The following is an 11,336-nucleotide window of genomic DNA, read 5'->3' on the forward strand; positions in this document are numbered from 1 at the left end:
AACCACTCTAAGAAGGTTTCTACTTCTTTTCACCCCTATTCAATAAACCGACTATCTTTTAACCCCGACTTATTCACCCCGCTATCATTTAACCCCTCCATCATTTCATCCCGCCAATTAGCAGTCGACATTAAAGCATGTTTTGTCAAAATTAGGTGGATAAATTAATCCCACATTCGGTTGTTATAGTTTCATATCAGATCCCACGCGACGCTTAATCATGGCCATGGCCCCCGAGGCATAACCAAATGATTGTACTGCTAATTTAATAATCCTTATTTTATAGAAAGATTAAAATCGGAGTGAAATAAAAAATAGAGGGGTTAATTGATATATGGGTGAATAAATCAGGGTTAAATGATAAGGAGTTAAATGAATAGGGATGAAAAAGCTGGACAACGGCTCAAGTTCAACTTGCCCAAAAACTGAGCCAAATCAGACAAAAAGGGACGATTTGGTGACCAGCTCAAAGTTCGTTGATCGAAAAAAATAAGCCTCATTGAGCGCGGATACTTCTTGTAAATTATAATTTCAGCAATAACCATTGCTCCAAACACACTCCACATACTTGTATAGACCATTTTATTTTCCCCCGTGTTATATTCGATTACTATTGTGTTAGTCAATCGAGTCGCGAATGCTTATCAAACCACTGAGCTAGGGCAATTGCGTCGCGATTGCCAATTATCTTTAGGCTATTTTAAGCCTCAACTTTGAATCGGTTATTCGCGGCGCGAATGGCTCAATCTCAATTGAGCAGGCGTATGTGCAAAACGATTTACTAAATTTAAATTGAAACTGAATTATAGCGATGCAAATTGGAGAATGACAAATGAAATTAACAAATTGAAATTGAAAAGGAAATAACTATTTTCACAGGAAATTGAAAAGGAAATAACGAGTTAATCACGAAACAGGAAGGACTTAACAAAATGTTTACAGTGTGAACAGATAGATTCCTTTCTAAAGTATGAACAGACCTTAAAGTGGGTTAAAAGCATGTTGAACTGAAATTAACTAACTAAATTAAAACACCTGCCCTTCAAATGGAAAACATGAACTAAATACGGTGATGGGTATTCTGAGGAAAATATCCATCGCGTATGACATTTCCCTCTGTTGGAGATAAAATCAGAAAATTAGTACTTATCCACCGGTTATGTCGGTATTTACAAAGAATTTAAACTAATTCAGCGGGTTTCATAGGTTACACTGATGAAACTTTGCAAATAATTACAAGATTAGAGTCAAACACAACAATGGGGCTTTATACAGCAATTAGGTTTTTAATAAATTCAAAAGGAGGTATTTACAAATGCTAACTGTACATTACGAAAGTAGCTTAATCGAAACATAATTACAGATTGAATAAAAAGTTTAAAAAGTTTTTAGTTTGCTCATGAGCTTCTTGCCATGATCCGTTTAAAACACTTGCAGTAAATCGTAGAGTTTCGACTCTCATATGGACAAATATCTGACGCCAGTTCGTCAATTGTAATATATTTCTTGCTGCAGTTAATTTGTCGCATTCAAAAACTAAATGTTCAGATGTTTCGAATTTGTTTTCACAGAAACTGCAAAGTGGCGAGTCAGAGAAATTTTTCAGCCATCTGACTTGTTTGTCAACAAGACAGTTGAATGCTAGTCGATACAACAAATTTTGCTGTTGAGGTAGAAGATGGTTTACTTTCCAAATATCTGCACAAAAGCGGGTTAATTCTTTCGTTGAACAATGGTATTTAATGACAGCTTTGCGTAAACGATTTTCAATAAAACTGAAGGGGAAAATTTCATTGATTATGTACCAGTAGATTTCTTTTGTTTTCATGTGATTATGCAACCTGAGCGAGGATTCTCTGTTGTTTTTGATTAGAAGTAGAACATTCTCGTTCTGGACAACTGTGAGCTTTAAAGAGGTTACTAAAATGGATAGTTCTTTCGAAAAGGTGATCGAGTTCTCGTAAGATGAATTAAATTCGTCAAAAAGTTTTGCAGAAACAATTTTTGAAATAATGTGTGGAAGGGATCCCGCCTCTAGCTTATGACTGGTATAGGACTTCGCTTCTATTTTCCATTTTCTGTCCCGCTCTCAAAAGGCTGTTAACGAGGTTCTGTATAATTCTCAAGCTTTTCTTGGTCGTGTCTGTGTGTCGAGCATAGTAAAGTAATTTTGGAAGAATGAATTTTTCGATAATATTTTTCTTGGCTTTCAGTGTTTTTGCTCGAGAAATAAAACGACTGTAGATGGCTATTTGTGTTTTCAGGAGACTTCGAAGATTCGGCTGAGATTTGTCAGCGTGGAATACTATACCAAGAATTTTTGTTGATCGCACAGTTTTATAAAAGGTTTTATCTTACTCCACGTTCGAGAACAATTGTCTGGGAGAGGTAGCCGTTGATTTCAATAATTGCTTTGGTTTACTTATATTGTTCTGATTGCAGATTTTGTAAAGTTATCTACACCTAGTCTATTGAGAAGACACTGTCACCAACTTTCAATGATGTAATACTATTTGTGTTATTTTTAGTTCTCGACCATGTTTTGAGATCTCTGGCATTACCAATTTCACAGGATTGCATCAATTTTTTAAAGTGTTTAAAGCTCAGTCGTTGTTTGTTATTCTCGTGCTCGTTGATTTGGGATAGTGTTGCATTGTATCGATTTAAAATGGTTTGGTCTGATTTACCTTGCTGAATTGTTTCTCTTAGTTCCTTTTCTTCACGTAAGCTGCTTTTCATCTTTGAGCTTATCACTCGAGATTTGTTTATCGCTAAAGCTTGGCACACATCACGTATATGGCACATCAACTCTTCATATGTGTCCTCAATTGGACAAAGATTACCAAATTGTTTCAGTTCTTCTCTGATATAGTTTTTATTTTCTACTAAAACAGTGCCATTCATTTTCCAAAAGCTGTGACCACGTTCTTTTTCTTCAATTTCGTTGCTTAGCTCAAAAGCATGTGATCTGAGAGGTTATTTCTATGTATTTTCATGATACTGTAATTGAGATCATTAGTAAAAAAAAAATAATCTATGCGCGAGAAAGATGATGTTCTCTTATCATAATGTGTGAAGTCTTGGACGTCTAGATCGACTGCTATATCAAGAAGGAGCGCTTTCTCGATGACCGGCTTTAGTTTAGCAAATCGCCTTATTCTGTCATCTTCACTTCTCAGAGCATTTGAGGTGTTTCTTGGATCATGGCTAAATGCATTGAAATCTCCTGTTAAAACTACGAATCGTCCAGGTTCAATTTTAGTGAGACTTGAGCTTAAATGTTTGAGCTTTGATGTGTAATTGTTTGGATTTAAATAAGTATTGATTAAGACAAGGTTTAAATTTGGAAACGTTATTGCTGAATGATCAATTGATTGCAATCTTTGTTCGTTTGTATTGATTTCTTCGCTCCAAATTGTTATTAAACGACCACTACAGTTTATTGCCGGCACTAAGTGGAAGCTCAATTTGTATTGTTCAAGAATTGCTTCATGTGAGCGAGGTAGAGTGAGAATTTTCGTTTCTTGAACACATAGGAAAAAAAAGGTTCCTCGAGCTAGTTGGTAACACTTTTCAATTATTGAGAAGAATTTTTTCGGGCTCTTAATGCCACAGGAATTCAAGCTGAAAATTTTATGCTCAATCATTTGCTATTGTTATTCAACTCGTTTTTCTTTTTACGCCATTCAGTGTTCAGAAAATGTCTTGGTATTTCAGTGTTCTGTTGCTTTCGTTGATGGTTTTGAGTTTGTTTGTTGACTGTCCTGTATTGTTTCAAAACAACTCCTTTGAGAGGCTCAACGTTTGATGAATTTAGTCTTTTTGGAGAGTTTGATTTCATAATATCGTTGCTTTGTTTTTCAGTTGAAATTTGGTTCGACAAAGATTCAATTTGGTCTGTGGTTTTTGTGCTTTCTGTTGCTTTGGTACACATTTCAGGGCTTTCTGTTGATCCGCTACAAGTTTCTTCTACAAACGTTTCTTGAATTTCTTCTTCGTCTATAGTTAAATTGCCAAAAGAGTCTTGATCGAGCATTTCTTGTTCCTGGGCACTGTCAGGATTTGTTTCTTGTGTTTTCAGATGGGTGTTTTTCTGTTCTGTGCTTACATTTTGACGGTTTTGCCTTTCAACTTTATGCATTTCCCTTTGCCATAGAAAACACCAGTCTTTATGGTGTCCAATATATTGGCGGCTTTTTCTTCACAAAAGCTACAGTTATGGAGCGCGGGAACATGGAATTTGATCTCTAGGCCATTCCAGTCTTTAAAATCGGCAATTTTGCTCTCATAGGACCTTTTTCTTAGCTTTTCCTCTTCGTTAGCATTGTGGACAGTAACACTTAAAGTTGCATATCCGTCGAAAATAAAGTCCCCATCAATATTTACTTTCATGCGATTGATTGTCGGGTTGTGCTCTATTCCCTCTGGGAGTTCGATCAATTTAAGAGTTTCGGTATCCGAACAAACGTAAGGAAGATTTACAAATTTAATGTTATATTTTCTGGGGTAGAAATTTCTTTCTTTGTTGAGGATATGCTTGCCCATTGGAAATACAGTTTTGCCCAGCAAATTGAGGCCTCGCGATCTTATCGAGTGATATTGCGTTCTAACAGTTGGAGGGAAAGTAACGGTCAGTGTGTGCAGCGTTTTTTCTCTTTTCTGCGCAAATGTTCTGCTAATGGTTATTTGAGATCGTACTTCTTGTGGGAACTCTTTCAGAATAGATTTAGCACATTGAATGTGAGCATCGTTCAAAGATCCTGTGTTTGCAAGCATCGATTTAGTAAAAGGAGGGATAATTTGCATGATTTGAAAGTCATTAGAAGCTGTTACTTTTGGAAGGCCGTTTTGGATCGCAGTGGAATACATGTTTTGATTTTCGCTCGCGGTTGGGGCTATGATTGAAGGGAAAGTGTTCTCCCCCATTGGGGAAAACAGCTTAAAAACTCGTAAACGATTGAAAGGGAGATCTCTAACTTAAACAACTTAAAAAGCTAGAGCTGATGAGGCGTGTATTTAAAAGAACTTTTAAAGAGCGAAGGCTAAGAGCAAAAAGGTAAGAGAAACAGGTAAGAGAAAAGTCAGGATTTTAAAACTTAAGCAACTTTTAGTGAAAAATCTCTTTTTAAAAAAGACTCACTCCCAAAGGACGTTCCTACACAAAGTGGAGTACTTGCTTGTGGCTTTCCTATCACACTTTGAGGTACTGATCCGAAAGTGACATTAATAGCGTTTTATTCATCATTCACAACAATTAGGCTAAAAGCAATTCAGCTATGATTTTCCCAAGTACCGGCCTATATCCACTGAAGTCATGCTTCCGGTTCAATGTCCGGTTGAACAGGTTCCTCGGACCCAATTCATCTCTCCCTTGTTTTGGGGCCGTTCCACTGTATTGTGGATGGTTGGAAGCAAAAAGTTTGTGCGTTGGTCATAATACACTGTATGGCTACGAATTGCATAAATTATAACGCAACCGTGGCTAAAATTGCATGTATTAAGTGACTATTTTGCAAACCGCAAGGCGGCGAGTTAAAGTGATCCTGTATATGAATATAAGACTACAATACAATACTGTTGTATATAAATTCGCTCCCACTTACGCAAATGCCTACGACCATACCATGTTGAATGCATCGGTTCTCGTCCGATCACCGAAGTTAAGCAACATTGGGCCTGGTTAGTACTTGGATGGGTGACCGCTTGGGAACACCAGGTGTTGTAGGCTTTTTCTTTTGAGCAATCAAACCTCATAGAATACTTTTATTCGATATTTACACATTTTAGAGCCTCAAAAAGTCTCGGTGATCGAAAAAGTTAAGCCTCATCGAGCGCGGATACTTTTTTGGAAAGCGAGAATAACTTGTCCAAAATGGTTCGCTGTGCCAGATTTTTTTTGTTTTAGCCCCAACTATGTCTCAAGTGGAGAGCATGCTCACATAAAATGAGCCAATTCGGACTAAAATTGCCGATTTGGTGGCCAAAACAAAGTTCGGTGATCGAAAAAGTTAAGCCTCACCGAGCGCGGATACTTTTTTGGAAATCGGCAATAACTTGTCCAAAATGGTTCACTGTGCCAGATTTTTTTGTTTTAGCCCCAACTATGGCTCAAGTGGAGCATGCCCACAAAAAATGAGCCAATTTGGACTAAAATTGACGATTTGGTGGCCAAAACAAAGTTCGGTGATCGAAAAAGTTGAGCCTCATCGAGCGCGGATACTTTTTTGGAAATCGGTAATAACTTGTCCAAAATGGTTCCCTGTGCCAGATTTTTTTGTTTTAGCCCCAATTATGGCTCAAGTGGAGCATGCCCCAAAAAATGAGCCAGATCGGACTAAAATTGATGGTTTGGTGACCAAAACAATGTTCAGTGATCGAAAAAGTTAAGCCTCATCGTGCGCGGATACTTTTTTGGAAATCGAGAATAACTTGTCCAAAATGGTTCGCTGTGCCAGATTTTTTTGTTTTAGCCCCAACTATGTCTCAAGTGGAGCATGCCCACAAAAAATGAGCCAATTCGGTCTAAAATTGACGATTTGGTGGCCAAAACAAAGTTCGGTGATCGAAAAAGTTAAGCCTCATCGAGCGCGGATACTTTTTTGAATCTGGTAATAACTTGTCCAAAATGGTTCGCTGTGCCAGATTTTTTTGTTTTAGCCTCAACTATGGCTCAAGTGGAGCATGCCCCAAAAAATGAGCCAATTCGGACTAAAGTTGACGATTTGGTGGCCAAAACAAAGTTCGGTGATCGAAAAAGTTAAGCCTCATCGAGCGCGGATACTTTTTTGGAAATCGGCAATAACTTGTCCAAAATGGTTCCCTGTGCCAGATTTTTTTGTTTTAGCCCCAATTATGGCTCAAGTGGAGCATGCCCCAAAAAATGAGCCAGATCGGACTAAAATTGATGGTTTGGTGACCAAAACAATGTTCAGTGATCGAAAAAGTTAAGCCTCATCGTGCGCGGATACTTTTTTGGAAATCGAGAATAACTTGTCCAAAATGGTTCGCTGTGCCAGATTTTTTTGTTTTAGCCCCAACTATGTCTCAAGTGGAGCATGCCCACAAAAAATGAGCCAATTCGGTCTAAAATTGACGATTTGGTGGCCAAAACAAAGTTCGGTGATCGAAAAAGTTAAGCCTCATCGAGCGCGGATACTTTTTTGAATCTGGTAATAACTTGTCCAAAATGGTTCGCTGTGCCAGATTTTTTTGTTTTAGCCTCAACTATGGCTCAAGTGGAGCATGCCCCAAAAAATGAGCCAATTCGGACTAAAGTTGACGATTTGGTGGCCAAAACAAAGTTCGGTGATCGAAAAAGTTAAGCCTCATCGAGCGCGGATACTTTTTTGGAAATCGGCAATAACTTGTCCAAAATGGTTCGCTGTGCCAGATTTTTTTGTTTTAACCCCAACTATGGCTCAAGTGGAGCATGACCCCAAAAAATGAGCCAGATCGGACTAAAATTGATGGTTTGGTGAACAAAACAATGTTCGGTGATCGAAAAAGTTAAGCCTCATCGAGCGCGGATACTTTTTTGGAAATCGGCAATAACTTGTCCAAAATGGTTCGCTGTGCCAGATTTTTTTGTTTTAACCCCAACTATGGCTCAAGTGGAGCTTGCCCCCAAAAAATTAGCCAATTCGGACTAAAATTGACGATTTGGTGGCCAAAACAATGTTCGGTGATCGAAAAAGTTAAGCCTCATCGAGCGCGGATACTTTTTTGAATCTGGTAATAACTTGTCCAAAATGGTTCGCTGTGCCAGATTTTTTTGTTTTAGCCTCAACTATGGCTCAAGTGGAGCATGCCCCAAAAAATGAGCCAGATCGGACTAAAATTGATGGTTTGGTGACCAAAACAATGTTCGGTGATCGAAAAAGTTAAGCCCCATCGAGCGCGGATACTTTTTTGGAAATCGAGAATAACTTGTCCAAAATGGTTCGCTGTGCCAGATTTTTTTGTTTTAGCCCCAACTATGTCTCAAGTGGAGCATGCCCACAAAAAATGAGCCAATTCGGTCTAAAATTGACGATTTGGTGGCCAAAACAAAGTTCGGTGATCGAAAAAGTTAAGCCTCATCGAGCGCGGATACTTTTTTGGAAATCGGCAATAACTTGTCCAAAATGGTTCGCTGTGCCAGATTTTTTTGTTTTAACCCCAACTATGGCTCAAGTGGAGCTTGCCCCCAAAAAATTAGCCAATTCGGACTAAAATTGACGATTTGGTGGCCAAAACAATGTTCGGTGATCGAAAAAGTTAAGCCTCATCGAGCGCGGATACTTTTTTGAATCTGGTAATAACTTGTCCAAAATGGTTCGCTGTGCCAGATTTTTTTGTTTTAGCCTCAACTATGGCTCAAGTGGAGCATGCCCCAAAAAATGAGCCAGATCGGACTAAAATTGATGGTTTGGTGACCAAAACAATGTTCGGTGATCGAAAAAGTTAAGCCCCATCGAGCGCGGATACTTTTTTGGAAATCGAGAATAACTTGTCCAAAATGGTTCGCTGTGCCAGATTTTTTTGTTTTAGCCCCAACTATGTCTCAAGTGGAGAGCATGCGCACAAAAAATGAGCCAATTCGGACTAAAATTGACGATTTGGTGGCCAAAACAAAGTTCGGTGATCGAAAAAGTTAAGCCTCATCGAGCGCGGATACTTTTTTGGAAATCGGCAATAATTTGTCCAAAATGGTTCGCTGTGCCAGATTTTTTTTGTTTTAACCCCAACTATGGCTCAAGTGGAGCATGCCCCCAAAAAATGAGCCAGATCGGACTAAAATTGATGGTTTGGTGAACAAAACAATCTTCGGTGATCGAAAAAGTTAAGCCTCATCGAGCGCGGATACTTTTTTGGAAATCGGCTATAACTTGTCCAAAATGGTTCGCTGTGCCAGATTTTTTTGTTTTAACCCCAACTATGGCTCAAGTGGAGCATGACCCCAAAAAATGAGCCAGATCAGACTAAAATTGATGGTTTGGTGAACAAAACAATGTTCGGTGATCGAAAAAGTTAAGCCTCATCGAGCGCGGATACTTTTTTGGAAATCGGCAATAACTTGTCCAAAATGGTTCGCTGTGCCAGATTTTTTTGTTTTAACCCCAACTATGGCTCAAGTGGAGCTTGCTCCCAAAAAATTAGCCAATTCGGACTAAAATTGACGATTTGGTGGCCAAAACAATGTTCGGTGATCGAAAAAGTTAAGCCTCATCGAGCGCGGATACTTTTTTGAATCTGGTAATAACTTGTCCAAAATGGTTCGCTGTGCCAGATTTTTTTGTTTTAGCCTCAACTATGGCTCAAGTGGAGCATGCCCCAAAAAATGAGCCAGATCAGACTAAAATTGATGGTTTGGTGACCAAAACAATGTTCGGTGATCGAAAAAGTTAAGCCTCATCGAGCGCGGATACTTTTTTGGAAATCGAGAATAACTTGTCCAAAATGGTTCGCTGTGCCAGATTTTTTTGTTTTAGCCCCAACTATGTCTCAAGTGGAGAGCATGCGCACAAAAAATGAGCCAATTCGGACTAAAATTGACGATTTGGTGGCCAAAACAAAGTTCGGTGATCGAAAAAGTTAAGCCTCATCGAGCGCGGATACTTTTTTGGAAATCGGCAATAACTTGTCCAAAATGGTTCGCTGTGCCAGATTTTTTTGTTTTAACCCCAACTATGGCTCAAGTGGAGCATGCCCCCAAAAAATGAGCCAGATCCGACTAAAATTGATGGTTTGGTGACCAAAACAATGTTCGGTGATCGAAAAAGTTAAGCCTCAACGAGCGCGGATACTTTTTGTAAATTACAATTTCAGCAATAACCATTGCTCCAAACACACCCCATATACCTTTAAAGGCCATTCTAATAGCTCCCCTGCTTGCGTTTACTGTATATTTGATATTTGGAACTGTCTCGGAAACATCAAAACTAATTGTAAAATTTCCCCTTATTAAACTAACTTTTAAGTTAGTGCAAATCGCTGAGTTCCATTCTTTAGGATGCACTCCGCTAACGCAGAGTGCATTCAAATAAAACTTATCAAATAGAGTTGATACTTACCTATTTAATAAGTTTTTCACAACAAATAGGCTAAACGCAATTCAGCTATGATTTTCCCAAGTACCGGCCTAAACCCACTGAAGTCATGCTTCCGGTTCAATGTCCGGTTGAATAGGTTCCTCGGACCCAATTTGTCTCTCCCTTGCTTTGGGGCCGTTCCACTGTATTGTGGATGGTTGGAAGCAAAAAGTTTGTGCGTTGGTCATGATACACTGTATGGCTACGAATTGCATAAATTATAACACAACCGTGGCTAAAATTGCATGTAATAAGTGACTATTTTGCAAACCGCAAGGCGGCGAGTTAAAGTGATCCTGTATATGAATATAAGACTACAATACAATACTGTTGTATATAAATTCGCTCCCACTTACGCAATTGCCTACGACCATACCATGTTGAATGCACCGGTTCTCGTCCGATCACCGAAGTTAAGCAACATTGGGCCTGGTTAGTACTTGGATGGGTGACGGCTTGGGAACACCAGGCGTTGTAGGCTTTTTTTTGAGCAATCAAACCTCATAGAATGCTTTTATTCGATATTTACACATTTTAGAGCCTCAAAAAGCCTCGGTGATCGAAAAAGTTAAGCCTCATCGAGCGCGGATACTTTTTTGGAAATCGGCAATAACTTGTCCAAAATGGTTCGCTGTGCCAGATTTTTTTGTTTTAGCCCAAATTATGGCTTAAGTGGAGCATGCCCACAAAAAATGAGCCAATTCGGACTTAAATTGACGATTTGGTGGTCAAAACAAAGTTCGGTGATCGAAAAAGTTAAGCCTCATCGAGCGCGGATACTTTTTTGGAAATCGGCAATAACTTGTCCAAAATGGTTCGCTGTGCCAGATTTTTTATTTTTAGCCCCAATTATGGCTCAAGTGGAGCATGCCCCAAAAAATGAGCAGGATCGGACTAAAATTGATGGTTTGGTGACCAAAACAATGTTCGGTGATCGAAAAAGTTAAGCCTCATCGAGCGCGGATACTTTTTGTAAATGACAATTTCAGCAATAACCATTGCTCCAAACACACCCCATATACCTTTAAAGGCCATTCTAATAGCTCTCCTACTTGCGTTTACTGTATATTTGATATTTGGAACTGTCTCGGAAACATCAATACTAATTGTAAAATTTCCCCTTATTAAACTAACTTTTAAGTTAGTGCAAATCAATGAGTTCCATTCTTTAGGATGCACTCCGCTAACGCAGAGTGTATTCAAATAAAACTTATCAAATAGAGTTGATACTTACCTATTTAATAAAATTATCACAACAAATAGGCT

General features: G+C 38.8%; 2 non-coding genes across 2 annotated transcripts; both read left to right on the plus strand.

The window, feature by feature from the left end:
- Positions 1-5,609: 5,609 nt before the first annotated feature.
- LOC142358498 (5S ribosomal RNA) lies at positions 5,610-5,728 on the plus strand. Its single transcript, XR_012761826.1, has one exon. It is a non-coding gene; the product is annotated as a 5S ribosomal RNA (ribosomal RNA).
- A 4,704-nt stretch (positions 5,729-10,432) lies between these two features.
- LOC142358499 (5S ribosomal RNA) lies at positions 10,433-10,551 on the plus strand. The gene has a single exon (XR_012761827.1). It is a non-coding gene; the product is annotated as a 5S ribosomal RNA (ribosomal RNA).
- Positions 10,552-11,336: the final 785 nt, after the last annotated feature.

The sequence above is a fragment of the Convolutriloba macropyga genome, unplaced genomic scaffold, assembly GCF_964194025.1.
Source record: "Convolutriloba macropyga unplaced genomic scaffold, txConMacr16.3 SCAFFOLD_1391, whole genome shotgun sequence".
NCBI lineage: Eukaryota > Metazoa > Xenacoelomorpha > Acoela > Convolutidae > Convolutriloba > Convolutriloba macropyga.